The sequence below is a fragment of the Mya arenaria genome, chromosome 7, assembly GCF_026914265.1.
Source record: "Mya arenaria isolate MELC-2E11 chromosome 7, ASM2691426v1".
NCBI lineage: Eukaryota > Metazoa > Mollusca > Bivalvia > Myida > Myidae > Mya > Mya arenaria.
In genome coordinates, this window is record NC_069128.1 from 58113949 (window position 1) to 58140813 (window position 26865).

At 34.3% G+C, this 26865-nt stretch overlaps 1 long non-coding RNA gene across 4 annotated transcripts; it reads left to right on the forward strand.

Annotated features, from left to right (window-relative positions):
- Positions 1-5826: 5826 nt before the first annotated feature.
- Positions 5827-25593, forward strand: LOC128240604 (uncharacterized). 4 transcript variants are annotated; one of them, XR_008262213.1, is made up of 6 exons: positions 5827-6014; positions 19939-20074; positions 20321-20424; positions 21476-21553; positions 22452-22558; positions 23856-25593. It is a non-coding gene; the product is annotated as an uncharacterized LOC128240604 (long non-coding RNA). The 4 variants fall into 4 exon arrangements; XR_008262212.1 differs by lacking the exon at positions 5827-6014 and adding an exon at positions 19090-19186; XR_008262214.1 differs by lacking the exon at positions 5827-6014 and adding an exon at positions 19286-19361.
- Positions 25594-26865: the final 1272 nt, after the last annotated feature.

A 26865-nucleotide genomic window follows, 5' to 3' on the forward strand; every position in this document is an offset into this window, starting at 1 on the left:
TTATTGACCAGGCTGGTACACAGAAATATTGCGTGTTTTGAGTTTTGGCCCTTTGTTCATTAGATTCAATGTCCTACAAAAGTTATTTACGAGCGGAATTATTCTTCAGATGGTGTCGTGCTTTTTTAGCCTGTATTGTCGTCAAACTACCATGGAACCTTTAAACGCTTTGGTTACTTACTCAACTGTTGATAACAAATGTCAGTCTTTCCAGGTAGAAGTATTAGAAAGAGAGAGCCCTATACATACTTCGTTGAATATGTCTCAATTAACCTTATCAACGTTTAAGCCAGGGTGGCACGTCTCTTAGTAACCGGTCCCTCCATTTTAACATTAAGAAGGGTGAACAGACACAGATAGTGATCCGAGCATCATCAAGGACCTCTTATCAAGCAAAACATTCCATATTAACACTGACTATGGTCGGGTCAATGCACGTGTAGCTCCAATCTGCATCACAACTAGAGGATGGGCCATTGTTCAGAACAAAAAAGTCTGATTTTGTTTTAATCCAAGTACAGACGTTCTAACAATATTTACATAATTTGGAGCTACCCCACATCGGATAATGTGCATTGAAAAGATCAGTAGATGCTAGTTTTATCACCTTGGTTTTAATCCGTATGCTACTCTCGAATGTATTTAGTACATAGAAATCGCAAATACGATAGTAAATATTTACAATAATAAAATGAAAACTACAGGGAAGATCCCAGTGGAACATTCAAAAATAAACCCTGTTTTATGGTCACAAGGCAAGGGCCTTAATGACAATGATATAAAGACACAAACACCAGGTGCTCCGTAAGATGAAAAATAATTGCCAGTGCTTCCGTTTCATCACATTTTAGTTGAACAGTGACTGGATGAATTTGGTATTAAAAATTGTAGTTCATGTTGTAACGCCAAGATACCCGCTGTATGTATGCTGATAACTATGAGTACACAATATATCAAATAAAAAATTGACAATTTTATATTGAAAGATAGTAAAAGGAAACAAGAAAACGTTGTCACTAATCATTCATCTTTTCTAGCCCTGATTAAGAGTACTATTACAGTATATCTAGGATTAGGGTTAGGGAGTCGGTGTTGCCAACGGTGTTGCTCTGATAACAATATTGCCACGCTGTGTGTGTGTTCGTCCTGACGTCTACGTGCCGCACGTCTCACCCAACCCAGAACGGCTACAAAATATGACACATATACGAGTACTATGCCAATATCATGCGAACATTTTTGGCTATGCTAATAACATAAGAATGTACTTTACTTTGTGTCAATCAGTACACGACACCTCAATAAAAAATCAATATATCCAGAACAAAGATAGCTTGTATGCATATATATTTATTGCATTCATATTATTTTATTGTTATTCATTGTTTTATTTTTATTATTATTACTATTTATTGTATTTGAAGCAAAAATAACAATATACGATTATATTTATGTTAACTCCTCGCTGATGAAATCTTATCAAACGCAGTTATATAAAAGCAACAATTTAATCTAAATTTACCCTTGTTTAACAACAAGTTTTGACTAAAAAATGCAAAAATTAAATAAACCCACATGCCGTAATATTGAGAACACTTACGTATCCAAATGTGTCCCAAATATTAGTTCAGTGTCGTGTCCAAGATTGTCTGCCAAGATTTAGCTTTACAGTTTTAACTTCGCGTTTTTAATTTCGCGCTAAAGCAGAAAACTTCATATCCATGAAATGTGCTTGCACTTATTCAATATTGACAATTTAAATGTTTAACTCATATAAATCACAGCGAGTTACATACGAAAAGTGTTACTGCATAGAGCTGTGTAGGACCTTATTATTTCCAGATCATATTTTTCACATGTCTGGGAAAAATATGATCCTATTCTTCACAGATTCAAACTGTGACATATATTGACCAAAATGGTGGTAAGCAAGAGAATCATATTCTTCACAGATTTTGTCGATGACATTGCTGTTTGATAAATTTGATATTTAAAATGAAATAATAAAAATAAAAAATAAATAAAAAAATAATAATAAAAATAATAGCAGGAAAAATTAATATTAATAATAATAAGAAGAAGAAGAAGAAAAAGGAAAAGAAGGAAAAAAAAGAAATTAAGAAGAAGAAGAAAAACAAAGATGAAGAAGAAGAACAACAACAACAATAAACAACAACAACAGCAACAACACATATTCTTAAAACTACGCCTTATACAAAAACAATAAAACATTTTCTTACAACAACAACAACAACAACACCAATTCTTAAAACTAAAATTTATCTATATTTATCTTGGTCGGAGGGTTAATTATTACACTATCGTAAATGCTCGACAATATCAGGCAAGCTCGGAACAGAACTTTCTTTAAATCAAAGCTCTTCTAGCACTGCGGTATTCACTGCTTGCCCGAAATTTAGCCGTTGAAAGCGTTGAAAATACTTTTTCAAGTACATCTGTCTATGCCAACACCAATCACGACAACAAACACAATGCAATCTACCTTAACTAGGCATACGCCAACTATTACGGTGCCAACAAGAACCAAAACTATTCTTTCTTATACCACTAATACCAGTTCTGCAACAACATAACAAATAAATATAAAGCAACTATCTCTACAACAACCGACACTACGCCTACAACTGCAGTCAACAACAACAGAAACGACAATCTGCAATACTGGAAATAGCAATCTGTGACAATTGTGACTCAGTTGTAAAATTTACTCATTTTGTTTAAAAAAATGATGCAATTTTTAACCTGTGAGGAATGTGATTTCATAGTACATAAAAAACCGGCTCCGATCACAAACATCCCAGGAGCTGTGACATATATGTTCGAAATGTGTGACAAATGAGATCTTATTTTTCCAAGCTGTGAATAATAGGATCCTATTTTCCCAGGTGAGAAGAATATGATCTGGGAAAAACAAGGTCTTACAGAGCTGTGACATCTTGATATATAGTTTCAACTCGAAGGTCTCTATCAAGCATAGTTAACTCTAGTCCTCGGCCCTGCGACGCCGTACGTTTTTGCAATGTAGCAAGCACTTAAAAATAGTAGTATCTGCAGCCAAAAGGAACGAGATTAATCGGAAAACGTGGCCAACACATATAAACTGGAAACTAAAACGTGTCTTTAAAATTAGTTCGTCATGGCAGCGCACCCATTGAAATCATTGTGTACGTGTTTTCAACCGCCAAGGGGCATACTGAATTGGACACATGGCGAAGAATATCTAGCTGTTTTTCTTTGAATTTGAATCTTATTTCAAATTTCGTCAAAGCATTATTAAGACACGACTCAAAGGTATTCATTTCATTGCAGCATTTCCGTTATTAAATGATTCTATTTAGCGAAATGATAATTGAGTTTGTTGTCGGCCAACTCATCACATGTTTGTTAATCTTAGAGCCCATTTACGAGGATTATCCCGAAGCTTGCCGGACAAAGCCGAGTTGTACCAATTATGTTGAGATAGGAAGCATCAACTAGAATGCCTCTATGAAGCTTATTCAACTCCTTTCGGAACCTGTCCCGCTGGCATGTGTTGCATAAACTACTTATACAGCAAATATTCTTCTACGATATTTATACCCGTGACAAGAAAGCAACGTAGACATGTGGTATTTAACAACATCTACGATATATTTTCACACACAATCAGGTGTGGTCCTACACAGAATTTAGTGTGTTGACATCTCAGAAATGAAATTAAAACATCTAAAATTGATGTCTAGATATATGATCATTACGCTATTAAAGTGACTCGCTCATGTTTTTGGACCAATAATTAGTTTTTCCCATAATGCATCTGAAAACACTTATTTAATCATTATTTTGCGCGTTTATATCGAAACTGCAGAAACGAATACAGTTATCGCATAAAAAAGTATTTTGTTTTTTGTGGGGTTCGAACCCACGCCGGTAAAGTCAAGAAAAAAATAGAAAAGAGATGGCTATTCCTTACGGCATCCGGGACGTTAACAAAAGTGGAGGATATGTTGACCTGTTAAGGATACATTGATAACATCACGTGATAATGTCAATCGACTAATCACGCAACACCACAGCCGTAATTAAATTTCAATCGCGTTACTAACGCGATAAAAAAAAATTGGTCTTCAAAGATGATACTTGACAGGGGGGTAGCTTCCTATAGGCCGTTTAGGCCGCGGCCTACACATTTTTCAGAAAAACCGAAAAAATAAAAATGGCAAATCTGCAATAAAAACTGAAGGCATAGGAGGGTGAGGGGCTAAATATGAAATTCCGACAAATGCGCTTTAATAAATAGGAAACCTGGTATTTCAAATATATCGTTTTCCTTCGATCTAAAGTATATTTTCACGCGACGTTAATGTTTCGTATATAATTAATCGGAAGTTGCATATCAGTAGTCTGCGCGTTTACGCCGTACATTAAACATTTCCAATTGGCTTGGTTAAAGTTTACGGGCGCTTTATTATTTGAAAATGTAAACGGTCTGGCGCCAATATTGCCGAACATACTCCTACGTATCCTCTTTTCGATAGTCTCACTTTGACTTCAATAGATGAAGATACCAAACAACAATGCTAGAAGGAACTTGGCAATCATGCCTCCAGTACCAGTTTCCATCCGAGTGTCCGAACTATGATGGACACAGTTCAGGACATTGGATTCTTGTTCAAGTTTTCAGCAAATCGTCTAGCAGCGTTCCAGGACGAGGTTTCTAGAGAACTCGCAACGAAAGAGGAAATGAATCGGCGCACTAAGCTTCGCTCGTTATGTGTGACGCGATGGTTCAGACATGCGGCGCACTCAAAACGTTCCAAAATGCGTTCCCCGTAGTCGTCCACACACTTGAAACCTGATGTGTAGAATGGAATGTGCATGAAAGCAACGGATATAAGCTGCGGCTTCGACATTCAACCATCAATGCCAAGAAGAGTTGGTCGACAGCAAAACAGAGACAATCCTGAGAATAACCTTGTTCAATGTCTTCAAAGACAGATACAGTGCACAACATGTATTGCCTTCAAAACTGGAAAGGATGACATGCTGCCATCAATTTATGCTGCTAAGGCTCCTGATCGCCACGAAACATTTGACACATTTAAAACAGAATGGAATGTGAGATGGAGCATCGCAGCCGCAAGTTTATCTTGACTACAAGATACCACGAAGCAGACCAACAAGGACCTGTACCCTAGCATATTTACAATATTCGAGGTTCTTCTTACTATGCCACCTACATCAGCCTCTTTGTGAAAGGTCGTTAGATGGAATGAAACGAATAAAAAAACTTCCTGCGAACGACAATGAAAAGCAACCGGTTGTCATCATTGGCCCAAATTCACAGCCACAAGAGCATAATCATAGATGTTGACCGCGTCTGTATATATATATATATATATATATATATATATATATATATATATATATATATATATATATATATCTACTACAGATATTAAGGTGACCATATATATATTAATCTAGGCATTATGGGGACCGCTGGATTAAGGCGACAAAAATTGGTCTCCTTAATATTTTCAGTCCAGATTTGATGTATCAAATGTCAATAAAAAGGTCCATTGACAGTAAGTTGATAAGCTTGAATGTTTATTTACGAGATCATTTCATTGTTTTAAATATTATTCTCTTTTAATATTAAAAAAAATATTCTTAAACTTTTGTGTTAGTATATTTGTGTATCCATAAAAATAGCTATTAAGGCGACCAGGGAAAAAAATCATAATTTTGGTCAAAAATAGCTATATACTAAGCATTTTTTATTTGTTTTACTTTATTTAAAGCTTATTGTATATTATCCCGAAGTTTCATTCCATAAAAAACAGAAATGAGGAAATTCGATATTTCGTGTACCATCAGCATCCAAATTTTCAAGTATACAGAAATTTAACTTTCCGGAATATAACGGAAATTTTCGGGTATCTCCGTGGTACCATCTCCGTGCAATTATGCAGTATGGCGTTCATCTCTTACGGAAAGAGAATGGTAACTTGGTAAGTGTTTAAAATACATATTCAACGTTTTTTTGTTTATTTTTATGACTTTTGTACAGTTGTATAAATCGTCTACCCTTTGGATGAAAAGCAAATGATTTATCCGGATTTTGTTCATCCGAAACTAAATCACTAGTATCAACATCCGGTGTAATTTTTGCTTGTATTTTGGAGAAACTCGATTGATTTCTAGCAAACTTGGTTTACCACTACATCGTCGCTTATTATTATTTGGTATGTTCCAATCTAAAAAGTGATTTGCTCCCTTAACATCTTAGATTTTAATAAATAAAAGACGAAAGGATACAAATTTATGCCTTACATTTTGTTTGTCAATGTCATGTCATTAGTCATTCTCACCACCTTTGAATAGCAGAACAGAACGAACACTACCACCAATTCGTATTGTGGCTTTTTGCATGTGTCTTAAATTCTCATATTTGATAATAAATGCAACAATAAAATATTTCCCTTATTCTGCCACAGTTATGCACCAGTCAATTGTAACAATGGCGCCCAGGTCTTGTTTATACCGGGGATAGCAGGGGAAATGGGCCATGCTTTTACCTTCCAGGTGGACCGGCAGTGCTGAGTGAATGTGGTGTTATTGTTTTTGCGCTGATAACAGGGAATGGGCCTAACCTAGGATGTCCCCAGGGGCATTTGACGGGGATCTGGTCATTTCGTAACCTTACCATTTCGTAACTGCTGCTCTTGGTTATTTCGTAACCATTCTGTTAGTCAATTCGTAACTGTCAAGTTATCAATTGCTCATATAATAACCAGCATTTAACAAGGTGATAAATAGTACACTTAGCACTTCGTTAAGTGTATTGTTCGAACCTGGATGTATATGGCACAGCAACCAAGACACCAATTGGGAGACATTACTCAAATTCTCACTAGTAACAAGCCAATAATTTATGTTACTCAATAGTTATTAGATACGGTGAAATCATTAATGTTCGTGGGGCATTAATGTTCGTGGTTTTCGTGGGTTGGGTGATCCACGAATTCAAGATCCCACGAAATATAAACCCTTTATTCACTTTTTCAATTGCCTTGTTACGTACATACTCTAGTATATTATTTACAGAGGTCGCAGTATACAGTGTTAAAACCTGTCTCACTGTATAACTTACGATCATTATTCTGTTAATATATTATAACTGCCTTTAACAAATAATGAACCAAATCAATTAAATGTGTTTTATGCAGCAAATGACAGTTATAAGCACGTGTTTAAACGTGTGCTGTTAATGAAAATCTCCAAGTTTACAAGATGTGCGTGATGAGTGTCTGTACTCGATTTTTTTATTTAATGAAATAATTAATCGATTACTAGTACATTGAAGGTTACTAAGCACCGAACGTGACAATATACGCACCTTTTCAGTGTTTTCACAGTTTGCAAAATTCTTAATTGGCATTAAATGGCTTCCCCTATCTGTATTTATGATCAGGGTACATCTTCTTTTATTACCTTTATTCCCAATTAATCGATAAGTGACATGGGTATATGCACTAATTGGCATGTCGTACCACATTAGCGAGTGTCATAAACCGAGTGACGTAGAAGACGGAAATCACGGGCCAGCGCGTGGATATTATGCAGACGATCTAGGACGATCGCATCTTCGATTTTTTTTTCAAAAATGAAAATCCACGAATTTAAGTACCCACGAAATTGTTTTTTTTCGGCAAACCACGAAATTTCATGCCCACGAACATTAATGATTTCACAGTATATATATATCGTGCTAAATTAGAAATGATTTGTTATACTACCGAAATATGTTAATTATTTTCTTACATTTTGCTTACTTATAAACAATAATTAAAGACTGAGCGCAATGTATTTTTGAGTAAAATTACGTTTACATAAATGATCATTCTTGACCTATTTCATTGACTATATTTGTTTGAATTGTTTAAAACGAACAAAATTTTGTTCTGTTTTTTTCTCAATTGATTCATATTCTGCATACTTTATATCAGAAACCGACAAAAAACAACCTTAAATTATTAGTTAGGCCAAATAAAAAAATAGGTCTGTTTCAGGTTACCCGACCGACCCTATTTTTTTCCCGCCGACCCTAACCTATTTTTCCCTGAAAAGAATTTGATTTTGTTACGAAATGTATGTACGTAAAGTTGACAATATTAGAGTTGGATTTTTTGAATGTATTTACCGTACTTCACCTAAGAGTTCGGACACCTAAAAATAATTAATTTTTCGCTCTACGAATTCATAGAAAATAACCATTTTTACATTTTATTTACATGTATGGTAAACCTGCCTTTTTTCTTCATGTCTGCATGTTACCACTTATTAATTTATCCGTAGTTATCAATGGTTATTACGCATATAAGTCACTGTAGCTCCTTCATCAAGATAGTTAAAATCCCATTCAACACCATTTTATACATGCATTGAAATGAATAAACACCTTTTATCGGCTTCAGATCAAACAGTCCCATTGTGTGACGTCACATAACTCAGTTATACCCACGAGGATCTCATGGAGAGCATGGATATTGTTATGCAGGATTAATGTGTCTGGTGTTTTTTTATTGTAACTTGAGTATTGCATTTATAACTTTAATTCATCACATTTAATAGTTACCTGTATCATTGAATGTGTTGACTTTATTGTTTTCATGCCAAGAAATCCTATCCAATTTTCGATTAAGAAGGAAACCCCTGTATGCCAGCATATACCTGGATTTTAGCAGCATATGCATTGTGTTCCATTCAGTGGTTTTGTGCTAAGGGTTAAAGGACTGACTTGGTTCTCCATGAAATTTTTATCAGTTATCTGCTGTTACAGCTAATTCATTTCATTTAATGGCCATTACGACCAGCATGAAATTCAGGGGAGCAATAATTTTGGTCATTTTTCAGAAAAATCTTTCTATAGTGCATGGTTCTTAGATTTAACGCTTCATCTCATTTTGTTTATTACGACACTTGTCAAAAATAAAAATAAAAATTCAATAATAGTTTATTATTAAGTATTGACATGATTTTCTTAACTATAAAAAGTATAATTATTAATTAACTAAGCTAAGCATTACATCTTTGATATTGTTTATGAACAATCTCCTTGATAACAATATTTAACTATCTAAACCACACTCTTGTTATTATGTTTAATTATGTTTAAAACATCAAGTACAAATGTACTAACTGTATTTCTTAGTTCCCCGACAGCTAAATATTTTCCTCACGCCGGCCAAATCCTAATAGCCTCTTATAGAACAATACCGTAATCAAGTCGTTTAATTTAACAACTTGAGTACGGTATTGTTCTATAAGAGGCTCTTAGGATTTGGCCGGCGTGAGGAAGTTTTTGGAAACAAATAGAATCACAAACCCCAGTCAAACTTATCAACTTCCGGCTCAAAATGTTATGACTCATGTATATTTAAGAAAATGATACCGGGGAGTTGTTTATCTGTGGATGTCGAAAATCTGCTTAAAGGGGCTATACTCCGTATGATAAAATAGCGGAAAAAAAGAAAATTTTCGAAAACTGACATAAACTTGGCATCGATGTGTACAATGCATTGAAACTTACTAACTGAAGAACCCGGTCTCCGACACAGTTTTTTTTTACATTTTGGTACTTTTTTTTACAATTATGATAAAGCGTAACACTAGATAATTGTCCTGAGATTCGTTACAGAAGAAAACTTTTTTGGTGCGAATCTGCGAACGCAAGATTAGCAGCATCAGTAGAAGTCATATGATAGTTAGTAGAAGGAATAGTAGTAGCTGTTGTTGTAGAAGTGGCAACAACAACAACAACAATTCAGCAGGAGCGGCAGTAGTTTTAGGGGTATCATCATCATCATTATCATCATCATCATCATCATCATCATCATCATCATCATCGGTTGTGGTGGTGCTGACGGTGGTGTTGTGGTGGTGGTGTTGACATTGGCAATAGCAGAAGCAGTAGTGGTAGTATCAACAACAATAGCTGCAGCATTACCACCTGTATTACTAAGACTTAAGAGCACACATATTAAATGACCAACATAGTCAGTTCTGTTCGGTGGGGTTAAATACCTATTTACAGTAACGATCGTTCTGAGTCATGTTATTATTTGGGGTGGGGGTGGGTCAATATTTTACAGAAAAGGAGTCACTCAAGGACAGTGACCATTGTTGTGAGTTTATGTCGGTCAAAACATGTTCTTTCACAGGTCACGGTATGAAGACAATGCCAGATGAACACAAAACTAAGCAATTTTTTAGATTGAAACATTGCAAAAACAAATCCCAATCAGTTATACGAAAATGCATTTTAACCGCCTCATGTGTTCATGATAATATGAACAAAATTGAAGTAAATTTAACATTCGGAGATTCAGTTTCGCCAATGTGATATATTTTTTCAAGTTTCGTTTGTATTTCCCATTTTCCATGGTGTATACGTATACTTACGAACTCAATATTTTTTACAGTGAAAAAACAACAACAAAGCTTTAAAAATGAACAATAAGAGTGTGTGTTTTTGTTAAAAAATGTGAACCCAATAAATCTGACATTTTAAAATCAATATCCATACGCTTAGTAAAGCATACCCTTAAATATAATTCGACCTACGAGACGGCCAGATTCATATATAATGTAATATAGGTTACATTTTCATTCCAAATAAAACGGTTGGTTAAGCATACCATTTTCATTAACATCTGTCATATGTCTAAAACGATAATGTTACTCATTAAAAACATCATATTTTTGTTTAAGAATAAGTAAATAATAAGTTTTACTAAATTAAGTACTCTGTAATTTTAATTAATTGTAGTTAACACTTGATACTTCTTCACGTCTTTCTGGGCAAAATTAAATACATTCTTCCAAATCTTGACCCAAACTACAGTAACTCCCTAGATATGAAAACATGATTAAACACATGGTCAGATTCTCAGTCAATTAGGGGTTAATGTGTAGCTGAAATTGGCTCTTGTGTAGAAATGAAAAGTGGAAAAATTGGCTGGTATTTCTTGGCATGATTGATGTTTCAATGAGTATTACTGTACGATTATTGCTTCATAAAGTCTATATTAAAAGTGTGATACAAGTTTCAAAGTTAATTGGCGGATCGTTTTACAAACATGTCATGTCTGTGTTTTCTTAATCTCTGCATTGCCCTTGTTGTTTCTTTAATCCTCCATTGAATATATCACACATCCTTTTCACCAGGCAATAAATTGTTTAGGATGAGTAGTAACCAACTAACTTATCACAGTGATGTATACGGTTAGGTAATCTAGCCAGGCATTGTAACGATAAAGATCAATAATTTTTGTCTGTGAGACTTAGTAACTGTAAAAGTTCAGTCGATGTCCTTTTGGTGTCCGAAAATTAGGTACCTAAAATAAATTATTTTTGAAAATAATAATGGATGTCCGAATTTATAGAATGTCCGCACTCTTAAGGTGAATTACGTTTGTGCTTGTGTGGCAGGTATGTTTCAATTCTTAAACTATATTTTCTTGTCAGATACAAATGTGTCAGATACTGACTTTCGGATTGATATGTCAGACTTAAGTGTGCAATTTTGGCAATAAAACCTGCATGTTACTTGTTCTTCAAACCTGAACGCCCAGGTCCTCTTGACAGCATTGAGGTTTTCTTGGCTGATGGCTTATATAGTAAATTTGCTGTCCCACTCTTCATGTAATTATGTTTCAGGGAGGTTAGTATTCTACAGAGGGTGATTGAAAGCAAACAGGTGCATAAAGAAAAGTAAAACCGTTCCTGGAAAGTCTCAAATAATAGCAGAGTGGTGTACCATAACTTAGTGGAAATCCAACCATCATTGTCAAAAGTATTTAACCAGACAAATAAAGAATGTTTCCTTTGAAGCATGTTTAAAAACTACTGATAAACCTGAAAATTGATGACTTTTATTTTTGTTACTTTCTGAGTCAACAGTTACTGAAATCAATATATCCTTTCCGCTACCATAGCCGCCTAATGCAGACCCTAAATTCGGGTGTCCCCATTACCTCTATCATTCACCGGCGAACTACCACAGCAGTGTAAATCGTACTCAAATTTTCGGCTTCTGATTACCGCTATCGTACAGCGTGGGAATACCGCTTATTTTTATAATCTTGTACATGTTTTGCTAAAAGCAGAGACTTAAATCTCCCGATTAAAATGCGTTAGCAATTGGGTAAAATGTTTATCAAATTCGAAACAGTATATATTTATAACACAATTAAAGAAATTAATTACAAACATTATATAGTACATAAAATTATATAACATCACACCCTTATAAATCAAGTTTGTATTTCACGAATTAGTGACATATACATTATCCCTAATTAGGTTATGTTCTAGTGGAAATGTACATTTTTCCTTTTACTTTAACCCTTTAATAGACACATTAATACAATAAAATGCATTTTATTGACTTTATTATGTAACGGCAATTAAAATATTCACTTATTAATATATATGACATTTCGGCATAACTACGCTCTGGTTGACTTCGGAAAAATACAAAACTCTCATTAATACACTACGGATATGATGATTTTTGAACAAATGTAGGAATAACCGTAGACGTGTGTTGTAGTAATTTGATTGAAGACAATCATCAGTAGGTAAACGCACATGCAAAACAGCGCAATGGTAATCCTGTGATATGTAGGTTGTGGTAATTTTCATCTTCGGTATTGGCTACTTTTTAATGTTTATAAAACTACTATAGGCGAGTTTTGTAGATAGGAATTACTTCTTTGAACAATTTGTTAAGCACATAAAGGATAATATTATGCATTAGTACACTCTGGTAGTTCTAGTACAAACAGTTCAGGTATATGTATTTCAAAATTGCCGGAGACGTTTAATGTTATGATCAATCTTGGAATTATACCACGTGTGCATGCATAGATACACTATGGCAGTTTTAACTTTTGTAGTAACTCGATATTTATGTCTGTTGTTTTCCTCATAAATACGCTACGGCTAGTATTTGATATTTCTAAAACAGCAATTTTGTACTACAGTAGTAGAAAAAGGTTTTCCAAATATTTCAAAAGTGCAATGCTTGAAAAGATGTTTGTAAGGCAACGTTGCGATTTTTTTTATTGTTTCAATCATATTATGCATGTGTGTGCTTGAATCGGAGTAAATTAAAAAAAAACAATCAACATAAACACTCTCTGGAATGCCATGTGTGACTAAACTATGTATGTATAAATACGCTATTTTAGCCGTGCTTAATTTTAATGCAGACATCATATAATCACAGTTTTCCAGGCACGTGTCATTCTATGTAAAATTCAATAATAAAACAAAAAGTGAAAATTATGATTTAAGAAGTGGTGTAACAATGTTTGTGTCTCTAGTTCATTGTTGTTTGGGTCCTTGACGTGTACCCCTTAACAGGGCCTATTTTTTACTGTTCAACTAATGGGCTTGTCCCTGTAGTTTTCATTCTTTATACATATTTTTGTTTATTTTAGTATTTACACATGCATAGAGTGATTACAAAACAATATGTTTTTTTATCAAATAAATCAGAAAGGAATTAAAATAACAATTCTCTATCATGATATTTTACACACATGTTCATTCATTTCCTATATAAATGTATACTAATAGGACTAAAATCCAAATACGGATTCACAATTCATTCATACATCAAGGTTATAAACTGTATATATACTTTATTTACATCATAGGAACTTGGGGAATACATAGGGATAAAATCAAACATGACGAAAATCAATAATGATAATATTTTTTCTCCTATCAACAAAGAACACATGTACATAATTATATAATAGAAAAAACATAGACCAAAACATAAATCAAAGTATTTGACTGTAACTATTATATTGCTAAAAATATCGCAAGATTTGTCACGGGAAACAACACCAGTATAATCACAGCATGCGATTAACGAAACGGCAACAGAGTCTAGTGGAGTTTCTGTGCAATGCAATATCATCGGTCTGTAAAAAGAAATCACATATTGATGAATATTTGTTATAAAGACACGTTGTTAGCAACAATTGCATTGTATATGTATAATTTCGAAAAATATGTCCTCATTTTAAGCATAAAATGTTAAATTCTATTAAAAAACATTAAAACAAATATTATTCGTCCCTTCAGGAACAAAAGGTTGACACCTGAACAACATTTTGTTATGATTATTTCATCAATACTATATTGAAAATTTATTTCAATACATGATTGATCTAAACGGCGCTTTCTTGTACTAGACTCTGAAATTCAAGATGTGCCATTAAACAGTAGAAATAATTTAATGTATGCATTTTCATGAACTTCAGAGGCCGTTCATTGTTTCGATTTAAGGGTCATTTCAAAATGCAATTATATAAAAAAACATATATTATTGAAAATGTTTAACATACATGAGCTGTTGTTTCCCGTTCCTCTGTGTTTCTGGAACCATAGTCTTGTTGGACTTGACCTCCATTCGGCCTTTCATAGAGGTAATGCCACGATACGAAATAAAACATTCACTTTAATAAAATTTCATTTGAGTTTTATTTTATAAACATTAGAAATATACTCGTGCAAGCTGACCCTGCACTGCACATTGCCAAAGAGGTCAAGTTAAAAAATGTCGCTTGTTTGTTTGGACTTCCTTATACGTGCGCTATTCCCTCCGATAAGTTGTTCTGCAACCTAACAACAGAAACATAAACCATTAAACAGCTGATTGGTTTTAAAAGATGTTGTTCATGTTTAATTTTGGTGGTACATGCAATGATCAATATGTTATTAAACCTGATTATGGTTACTATTTAACATTCTACAGCATGTTTGTAATATACTGTAAAAAAAGAATTACCATTCTCTCAAACAGCTTATAGGTAGCCGAAGGGTTGACGCTTTATACATGATGAATCATAAGCGAGAAGTCCACGGCAAACCACACAAATTAGGTCCACAAATAAGCACTTTGTGTTGGTACAGTGTAAATGTTGACTGTCTACAACACCCATGTTCTTTTTTAATTAAAAATAACTTTGATGCATGTTTTTCCCACTTTCATTTTGTATTTACATCTTCCGTCAAAACCTTGTTCTGTCGGCTATTTATAATAGGATTGAAAAATGTCATCGGGTTGCACACATGTTTTGATTATTCCCATGCAGTGGACATAAGCTTCCGGTCCGAAATATTTCATGCCATGTGTTCCCCTCTGCTGAGCATCCTAACTTTGCCATCGCTTTTCGTGGACTGATTTTGCGATTGACCAATATGTCCTTCCGGTGTTTAATGCGTGACACGAATGTATAGATTTTTTTCCAAACGCCAGAGATACTGATGTTTTAAACTTGTCGGAAAATACAACATGATCATCCTGTGATGTTTTCTCTTCAGTTCTCTACAACTATTTGAGTAAACCCTACTTCTATCTTTCGACTTAAGTACTCCTGGTAATTCCTGAGATACCCCATGGCACACGGAGCACCAACATTTCTTGAATGGTGACCATGACATTTGATCATTGCTTCATCAACAGATATGTATTGAGCATGTTGTATAAAGTCATGCTCCTTTCCCATACAACTTTCATAACAGGGGTCACTGTGGTTTCAATGTAACCTTGATGCGACCTTGTGATATTTGTCGGTTGGTTTATTGTCTATTGCAGTGCTTTTCATGGCAACTGTGACAGCTATTTTGTAATGGATGTTCTGTTGATATATTTGCAGTCACTATGGTTTCCATGATAACTTTATAGCGATCACGTAATAGATGTCCGGTTGGATTTATAAGAAAGTTATAGCATATATTTTAACAGTTTTAAAAGGAAGCGTAACTAGCGTTAAATGACCTTCAAAGGCAACGTCGCTTTTGAAATGGGTTGTGTTATGTTGATTACGTATAATGTTTAAACAGGAAATACCGCTGCGTAGTTTTGCATACTTCTAGATTCAAGAACGCTACCAGAGTGCACTTAAGTGACTGATTTAGTTTAATTCAAACATGAAATGTCTACCTTATCGAAGTTAACACACAGTCCGTAAAACAAATAACACAGTAATACCACTGCGCAGTTTTGCTCATTTCTTAAATTTAACAGTGATACCACAGCGTACTTCTGATACAAGAGGAAAAACATAAGAATGCTGTTTTATTAAAGCAAATTTACAAATGCCAGAGGCGAATAATGTTGAATGACGATTTTTAAAGAAATACCGTTGCTTATTTTTGCATGGTTATTATATTTGAAAGAAATTCCGTAGTGTAGTAACTGTTTCTAAGACAAAGTACCATAGCGTATTAATGCTGTTTTTAAAATTCACAATCCTTCTTATTTTAATGAAAAACGTACCACAAATTTGTGGAAAATGTGCATTTTGCGGCTGTGGAACTGGACGTACCTACTTTTTCAGTACGTTTCAGTCGTCTACAGTATTCCTACAGTAAAACAGTAGCGGTAACCAGCACCCTTGAAAAATTGGTCTGCATTAGGCGGCTACGGTAGCGCGTCGATGTACGGTAGCGGTATTCGAAAGGTTATCAAAAAAAAATAATAAAAAAATAAAAAAATATTCCGACCTACCTACCCTATTTTTTTAGCAGTGTTACCTGAAACACACCTATTTTTTAATTTGGCCTTATGGTATTAATTTCCAATAACAAGATACAAAATTAAACATATCGGCACATTTTTAATACAATAAGCATATAAAAAGCGCATAATCTCATTCGGCAAACTCACTACATTTTACAATACTTCTATGCAATTTAATAAAAAAGAAATTCTAAAGTTATATGGTCTATATATTGGCTTAAGGTCACAATTCCTCTCAATGGTAGAACATCTATGAATTAAAAAATTATTACATTTAATATTCAGCCTGCTTATAATATTTCCTTCGCAACATAAAAAAATAGCTGGTGTGAATGTTTCTATTTGTCATAGTTTCAGAGTTTATTGGCAAATCGCACTACATTATTAGGAATAAAGAAGGAATACAACTACTAGATTTAACTTTGTTTATGTTGTTATTTTTATGTTTTATACTTACAGTAAACTTATTTTGTAAATTCAAATGGTATTAAATTAATTCCTCATAATTATAGGAGTCAACGGTTAAGATTTGACCATTCGATTTCTTAACGGTTACGAATTGACTAACACAATGGTTACGAAATGACCAACAATGAGCGGTTACGAAATGATCATAATTCATTTGACAGGGCTTTTACCAGCTGTTTGTCTGTGCAGAGCGGGAATTTTACCTGGGATTGGCTGGACCGAAAGTCAAAGTCCCCGCTATTAGCAGGATCTTGGGGGCCCATGCTGCAATTGACTGTTGCATTATTTGGATTTTTTCTTAACTTTACGACACGCCCCCCTTCAGTATTTAATAGTCAAGTTTAGTAATATTTTTTTACAGAAATTGGATAACTTAACAAGTAAAGTAAACTGTACTGAGCTTTTAAACAAACCTACATACTTATAAATCAAAATTGATATTTTAGGGTCTACACTGAATAAACCCAAAATGTTAGTTTTGATTTGCTAAATTCGAACAGTATTTAGTCAATCCACACAAAATTTACAGGATCATCAGATAACAAATTTTCTAAAAATTCTCTGTTTGCCAAATAGGGAAGACAGGTTTTAAGTGGGGTTAAAAGGTTGCTATCTGTGACCAAAAAAATACTGTTCAAAATTGTGAGTATTCATTTATCTTTCGTTCAGTAAAGAGCATGCAATGGCATAGTGGTTGGATTAGATAATCTGACAGCGGTGCTGGACGTCAGGAGTTCAAATATTGTTGTGAGTTCAATGTACCAATAGAATGCCTTTGGAATACACTACCGGGTATTATCTATAAAAATGGCAGAGCAAATTGCCCATATTGTAGTAATGTCTTAGATCCAGCTTGGATAACTTGGACACAGTAAGCGGTTCACACCCAGGGAAATTCTCAGATAAAACAGCGCCTATAAACTTGAACATTACATTTTTCATTGAGACAAATAAAGAAAAAACATTATTGCTGATCTTCTGAAAACAAATCATCTAACATTCAAATATTTAATTTGTTGGATGAACTAAGGTTTATATTGATAAGAGATTGCTTCAGTTGGATTTAAACTAATCACCAACAAAAATATATGCATTTAAATCACACAATGTAAACAACTGCGCCACAGATCTTATCTTGTATGTTTTGGGTTTTTAAAATTTAGCAGTTAAATATAGATTAGCATACTGGTAGGTCTGGTTGGTCTGTTGCTTTAGTTGCTAAGTAAACATAATGTCAGTGATTTCATCACTATTTCTATTAAAATATCAGTTTTCTTCTTCAGAGCTTCTCACATTTGCACCATTTTTTTTACCATTTGAATCATAAAAAGATAACAAACACAAAAACTTAACACTTTGTGAATATTTAAGGAATGTAAGGGGTCAGATTTCAGATTGCTCATTATTGCTGGAACACTAAATACTTTATTTGATTGTGTACACTGCACTTTCTTGTTAAGCATTCATCCAAATCATTTGGGTAAATTTTGGCAGAAAAACTGCTTTTGGATTTATACTGGTCATCAAAACCGGCACTGACAAAACATAAGACGTGTTTAATTAATGTGCGGGAAAGAGGTTTAAAGGTGTCGGCCCACAACGAAAGGCTTGCGGGTTGCAGTACCCCTTTAAGTAGTTCTTGAAAAAAATGATTCTCTGAGGTAGCATTTGATTATGTGTACATTGTATTCTTGTATGTATTTTCAAGTTAACACATGATTTATATAAGGTTTGTATAATTTTAGTTTTATTTAAGTTTTAAAATTTTGATTTTTTTTTTTAAGATTTGCCTGCCCCTGTCTGAACACTTAAATTCTTGGTCTTTGGACTATTGTCTGCAACTTCAAAACACAGTTTTTGGAACAGGACATATTTTCCTGATATTTTATCCAGTTTGACTGCAATATAAGTTGTATTTATCAATAATTTAAGTAAAAAATGACATTTATATTTCCATAATTACCTGGTAGTTATCTGTTAATTTGTTTTAATTCATGGATAGGTTTATTGCGAGTGTCATGGAAAGCTGGAACTTTTCAGTACACAACATGCAAACTGAGAATGAACTGTGTGTGCCGGCTTTGTGAACAAAAACGCAAGGCGGCTATGGTAAGTTGCGTCAAGATATCCTTGGGACCCCCCTCCCCCCCCACCTGGACAAGCAATACAATTCGTGTTTCGCTGATCTGTTGGCTGGGATCAGATCATCCATTTAGGGATTTAGATATGTTACCCCAGCCACCAGGCTGAATGTTTAACCGTCACCAGACACTCTGCCATGAATGTGAGAGAGTTTAAAGCTATTTCTTATTTTCCTGTGTAACTATATTGATGTTTGATTAAATTTACGCCGTCGTGTTACTGAGTAACAATTTGAAATTGGGCCAAAATCATCAAGCTAGAGCTTTGCATAATCTTTTTCAAACTTCTGGGAGATTTCTGCCCTTGAAAGTATTTGCTCGCAGCCCGCCTCAAAGTTACACTTCGTTCAGTATTTAAAGCTTTCGGATACACTTTTTTGTTAATTTGAGATCTTAATGACGCTACATTGTACTTCTAAGTAAATAGATGCTCAAAGTAACAAGATGCTCTGGGTGTTCACTGGGTGACAAAGGCTACCCAGTATTGGTTGTTTCTTTTTTCTGAAAAGATGTTTCTAGTGAATTGCCAAGTTGCAGTGGTTTTGACGCCACAGAACCAGCACAGCTCCATGACAGATATATATGTTTTCGTCATTGATGTCAGTACTGCTGTATTGGTGGCCTCACAATTTCTGTGTGGAAATGTCATCTGATACACTCATAACGGCGTATTTCTAGCATAGCTTTCATAAGTGCATGGCCATTCTCTGTCATTTTCAGATACACTGTGTTGTGTGTGGATAAGAAATGCAGAGTGGTACCACCAATCACCTAAGCCACCATTCCCCTAACAGACAAAAGGCTCATGGGGACAGTTCCTGCAGTTTACAGCAAATTGTAGCCCTACAAACTTCAGGTAAGTGATAAATCTGGGCTTCAAGATATCTCTGTACTCACTTTAAGTTTATACTTCATTTGAACAAAACTTACAATTTCAGCATCAAAATCCAGGTTTAGATCCCAGACCGAACCTTGTCTCCTTTATTAAACTTCATTTCAGATAATCTATAAGCCACATACATGTTCACTACTTATGGCGGATAAGAACTTTCGCAAATTGATTATAAATGCGTTTTCCCAGATATACACCCTCCTCTTGCAGATACTGCCAAGCTTGGGTGCACTGGGCCGGTTATCCAGCCGTGTGGAATCAACATCTCCAGCTGAACTTGGGCCGGGAATTATATAAGAATCCTTAGCAGCATGGTGAGCTTTTGTGTATTTATTTCCAGGCTCGTATACCCGTCCAGACTTCTGCGTTTAAGCTTTCCTTTCGTCATTTTTTTAAATAAGGTATCTCAAGTCTTTCAATGAAATCACAACTTTGGAGGCTAGATTTAAATTAAGGAACCATTATGTGTAGAAAGCCTTTTGGGTGATTTAAAATCAAATTAGTAAACAGGATTCTCATGGTTCATGGTTTATAATTGGCCTTGTGGACCTTTCATTCTTTACTTCGGTAAGAGCCGCTTAGGTATGTAAGAAGGGGGAGGGGGGGGGGGGGTACAGATGTGATTAGTAAACAGTGTTTAATAAGGTATATTTGTTTTTATTTTATCACCATTTTGAAGGTAATGATTGTGTTATCAGGGATAAGTAACAAGTTTAACATAAACACTGTAACATGTTCTTTATTTCAAATAAAGCTATAAATTATCTCTGGAGAATTTAGTCTGATCTCCATTTCTCAGAAAATGTAGCTGTCTAAGTGCCTATTCCATCAATGAGTATCACTGTCTTTAAATTGCTGTTGTGGTACAGTTTAAATGGCAAAAGTTTTATGGCCCTGCTTGTTTGCAACTCCTCATTCATTTTTGTACAGCGAGAAAAGTAAGGGAATTCTAGAGATTTACTAGAATTATGGATTGTTTTTACTAGAATTATGAATTGTTTTTTTTGAGTTACACAGTACATAAGGAGGAATTAGGGTGTACACAACTCCTCATTTTATTCCTGTTTATTATTTATATATGTAACATAGATGTGTACAAGACCTACGGTACTGTAGAAACATGACATAAAAGAGCTCACTTTGATTAATTTCCTCAAAAAAAGATATCTTTACTGTTAAAGTAAGAACTTTTACTGCATAGTAAGTAATGTCTTCTGCTCATCTTTATGACATCATTACATGGAATGATGTCAACTTCCCAAGACACATTTCCACATGGCGCAGCTCATTTATATATATTGCTGATGGATTGTTTAGAATGGGACAGTTTTAATTGGACATAATGTTTTAATCGCCATTTTACAGAGTGCCAGCCAGTCATTGCTGTTCTTTGCATTGCTGAGGAGGACAGTCCTGCCAACATAACAGTTTGTTCAATAACAGGTAAAAAACTGGTCTCACTTTACATTTTCAACCACTGTTCGATCGTAACAATTATCAAAGAACCGGCTAGTCTCAATCATGAAGCCGCTCTAATTAGAGTCAATGAACGATATAGATCTGGATACAAGCGCCTAGATGATTGAGACTAAATTGGCAACATGAGAACATTTATTTCCTTTCCTGATTCTTGAAAATTACATGAACAAATGACAATTCTACTACCATTTAAAGCTTGATTAATTTTCGGACAAATGTGTTTGTTTTAATTTGCCTTCCGCTTAAAGTAAACGTATATATACTGGGCAAGAAGTGCTGAATTTCATCGTGAATCACAGTGATTATCCAAAGTTTGAATTTGGTTCGGACATGTTTGACGGGAATTCAAAGACATTTTTTGTCAGCCGTCTTATATCACAGGTTTCCATGCATTTTGCATACATTGGTTCATTCCAAGATAAAAATTATAACCTTTTTCAAAACGTTCAATCTGTGAGAGTGCAGCTTTAATAGACCTGTAAAGACTTGTCGATGTGAAACTTAACTCTCAATCAAACTATGGTAAAAGATCAAATTGCGGGGCTCCGTGTGCGGCATAGACTGCTAATTTTTATTTAATATGATGAAGAGCTAGTTAAGTTATCTTTTTTAAAAGTCTTCATTTGAAGCAAAAAAATGTTTCAATACCCTGTATGAATTTTCTTCACCGGATATTGATTCATAAAAAACATTGCTCCAGGGTGCGGAGCTACTTTTTGTTATATGTCTATATGGAAAAATCTTCTCCTCAGAAGTCAACTTTGTTCCCCAATGTGCAAGGCACAATCGGTGAAAATAATTTCAGTAAAAGTCACTGATTATTATTATTGTGATTATTATTAATAAACTTTTACTATTTCAGGAGACAAACAGAAACACAGAGGTGCTATACATTCCGATGGAAAATACAACAAAAGCATCTCCCATCATTTTGGCGTGGCTCAGATCAAGAGGAGAATTTTAAGAAAGGTAATAACTGCACGTAGCACTGGTCAGAGTGTAAGACCCATCTCGCTTCATAAGAATTGATAATCATCAATGTATTAAATCAAGAAATTGAAACGTAAGTGTCTTGTCTTTTGCAGTGTTTTTGAAATAGAATATAATTTAAAAAAAAAACTAAATTATTTTTTAATATGATTGTGAATGTGTGATGTTTTCTTCCGATCATTCTCTCTCAAAAACCAGATACAAAAAACATATTTGTAGATTTTTATACGCCCGAAGGGGTCGTATTATGTTATGGCCTCCATCGTCTGTCCGTCTGTCTGTCTGTCCGTCCGTCCGTCTGTCCGTCCGTTAGCAATTCCGTGTCCGGGCCATAACTTGGTAACTAATAAAGCAATTTTCAAATAACTTTATACAAATCATCACTACATTAAAAGGATGTGTCGCGCGCAATTTCCAGGTCCATACCTCAAAGACTAGAATCACCATGGGGGGGCGTTAGCAATTCTGTGTCCGGGCCACATCTTTGTTACTCGTCCGTTAGCAATTCCGTGTCCGGGCCATAACTTGGTAACTAATAAAGCGATTTTTCAAATAACTTTATACAAATCATCACTACATTAAAAGGACCTCTAGCCGAATCTTCTTCGGGCGTATAATGCTCCGTTTCGCGGTGCTCTTGTTTTGTTTTACTTGTAAATATAGTTTTAAGTTTGTATTTTAGGCAAAGCCTTTTATTCTGCTCAATACAAACTTAAATATTGTAAGAGTTATGGCCCTTTGTAATTTTTAAACAAATACATTTTATTTCATGTTTTTGTAAGCCCATTATTTAGGGACTTTTAATATTTTCACCAGCAGCATTATAAAGTCAGACCAAAAGTGTCCAGTTAGTGTCCAAACAATAACTAAGTTAGAATCCTTTCTCAAATCAGGTGAGCGATATAGGGCCATCTCTGTGTTTGTCTGACAAAAAAACAATAATCAATCTTTGAGTTAAATTGACAAAATATTGTTGTAGAATGTTTTGTGAAGACATACTATTGGATTACTTTTGTGTCAATAGGATTAAGGTTTCTGCACATAAAAATTATTTAGAATAGCATTTGGGTCAGTCGGTTCACGTTCAATATTACTGATAGTATAAGTGGAAGCAGTGACTTAAAATTAATTACCAAACAGTTTCTGCTCAATTGCTTTGAGTTAACATACGAGTTATGAAACTTGGAATACTAGTTCTTGGTGGCATAAATGAAAGACCTTGTTTTGTCACATTGTACTTGTAATCAAGCACTAACTTCCTCTAAAAAAATTTCAGGTGATGGTTGGGCACACACAAGAAGACATAGATCACATGTGTCCAGGCATATGAGTAGACAGGAGTTTCACACTCTGCCAAACTTACTTCATCAGAGGAGCAGAAAGCTTCTCAAGATCCCGCACTGCACACTTAGATATAGTCTTTGACTACAACAAGGGGATGAAAGTACAGAGAGGTCCAATTGAAATCAATTCTGTGCTGCGTCATTTCTTCATTCTGGAAGTCGATGGACATGATTTATCATGGCATCAGGTGTGCAGTTTGTCGACTATCAGCAGTCTTGTTCACCAGTTGTGCAACTTGAGCTGGTAGCTTTATTGCTTGAAGCCACAGCATAAGAGGGGGAAGGTGCAGGCTCATCAAAAAGTCTCAAAAGTTGAAACTAGGAAAAGAAGTTTGTCAAGAGTGTGAATATTTGCTTTGAAAACCATCGTTACGATGATTTGGTTTCCTTTGAAACTTGATACATACTATGTGTATGTTGAATGAATTGAGATGCTTAAATAAAGAACCGCTATTCAAATATCAGGAAACTGCATTTTTCATACTAAAGGGTAAATGATGTCGCCATTTCCTGTATGTATTTAAATGAGATATGTTTCCACAATTAATATTTTTAGGGAATTTTTCTCATCCTAATGAATGAGATTAAATTGTACAGCGTTATATGAGCTTAATATGTGTTTTCTGTTTCTTTAAAATTGGTGAAAAATTGTCAGAAGATAATTAGACCAGTATCCATTACTGCAATCATACAATCAAATATACAGGGACAAACCCACTGGGCATATAATATAATTAAACCCTGTTTAGGGGCACGAGGCAAACAGAGTTACTTTCAAACGTTAAAGCTGCACTCTCACATTTTGGACGTTTTGACAACTTTTCTCATTTTATGTCTTGGATTGGAACCATCCAATTTTTGCGAAAAATTAAATGGCAGATTTTTCTATTTAAGTTAAAACATTGATGTTTTATGCACTTTTCTTAAACCGTTAGTAACATTAATTTTTGAACGGAAATATGAAATCTGTGATCTGATCTTTTGTCAGCAATCTTTTATCATTGGTTTGCAGATAATTACGCAAAAAATTGCTCATTCAAAAACAAAAAAAGTTGTGAAAACGGTATATCTGTGGGAGTGCAGCTCTAAATGTTTAATTTCTTGATTTTACTACTGTATTAGAAATTACAGGGGTTGGGGCATATTTTTAGTGTTTTTATTGCTTTTTATGATTCATACAGTCATACTTTATTCCTCAGGGCATAACTTACAAATAGACAAAACTGGAAAATGGTCGTTTCAAAAGGTCAAAGATAATGCAAGTTGAACAATCATATTGTTCATGGCTTGTATTTTTGGTATATTTTGTTGCATATGCTATAGAAAAGTTGAAAGTTAAAAATAAATTCATAGTTGAAATGATGGCTTTGAATGGTATTGTCAGATGAGAAACGGCACTTTTAAGAAATAGGTATAATGGTACTTTATTTATTTTGATCAATTTTAGATATTGTATGAAAATTATTATCTTATTTAGTACATGAGACCTTTTAAACAGTTATTGACAATATAACAATGTGTATATGAAGCTTTAGATCAACACTTAAAGCTGCACTCTTACAGATTGTCAGTTAAGACACAAAATTGTCTCAAAATCTGCTGATTTGGTTATCATTCCTTTAATTCAGTCATATTAGATAATTCACAATAGAACCTATCAGAAATGTAAAAGTGCCGAAAATTTCATTTACATTAAATTGTTCGTAATGCTTTTAGCCATAAAACATCATTTTTTTAACATAAATATGATAAACTGCTATCTGATCTTTTTTCAGCAGTCTTATATCACTTAAAATTGGGTCTAGACATTGATGCAAAAAAATTGTCCATTTATAGACAAACAATAAAAGAGTACCGGTAGTCAAAACGATCAATCGGTGAGATTGCAGCTTTAAATACACCTTTTAAGACCGCTGTAAAATTCCAATGGTTTGCCTAAATCTTTAAAGCTATCATACTGTTTAATTAACAACCATACTTATTGTTTAAAAGTGTCATGATATCTATGTACAATGTTTTTATATAATTCATTAAAGAAGTCAAAACAAATTTGTTTATCTTGTAAATTGTTTCTATTATTTAAATGACCCAGACAAAAATGGGAACGTCAGTGCTAGTTCTTTTACTATTAACATCCCATGAAGTTTCTATTGGTGTAGCAGCAAGGAGGTGTTATATTAAGGATGCATCATTTAAACCAAATTATACATTCATATGCACAACATACAGGCGTGTAGCCGCCTATACGTGAATACGCGGCTGAATCCACATGATTCTGACAAAAAAATCAACCAAAGTTGCAGTATGCGAACTTGACTACATGAATCTAAAACTGGTTATTTTCCAGTACTAAATAATGCACATCGGAACGCCCAGAATGCACTAGATTGCACCATGGTTTTCAAAATTTTCAAGTTTGCCCCGAACCCCCAGCACATTTATGAATCCTCATGAATAGAGGGGTAGCTACTGCCCCTGACATAATTGAAACCACAGTGTGGCTAAACAACACTTGTATGTTTATCCTACGCAGTGATCTCCCATGGAAATGCAATCGTCAAAGAATCTGAAGGGGATGTTTATATGGACTACATTTGAAATGCACCAAGTGTTTAAAAAAGTTGATTTCAGTCACGAAGAGAATCAACCATACCCCACACTTGTTGGAGTAAGATGAAATGTCCACTTTCCGCGAGAAAGAAAGTACATTGAAAATGTTCATTTGATTCAAGTGACTATTTTTTATAAATATGTTACAATACATAAAATACGTTATTTTTTTATAATTGTTTACCCATGTTGAATTTTATTTGGCAAATTTATAAGAGATTTATATACAAGGGCATAGCCAGAAGTTCGTGGAAAAGCTTGATAAAATGAAAACAATATGCAGCATATCTTTTAAACTTTCATACAATAATAATCAGGTAATTTGAAATTAAG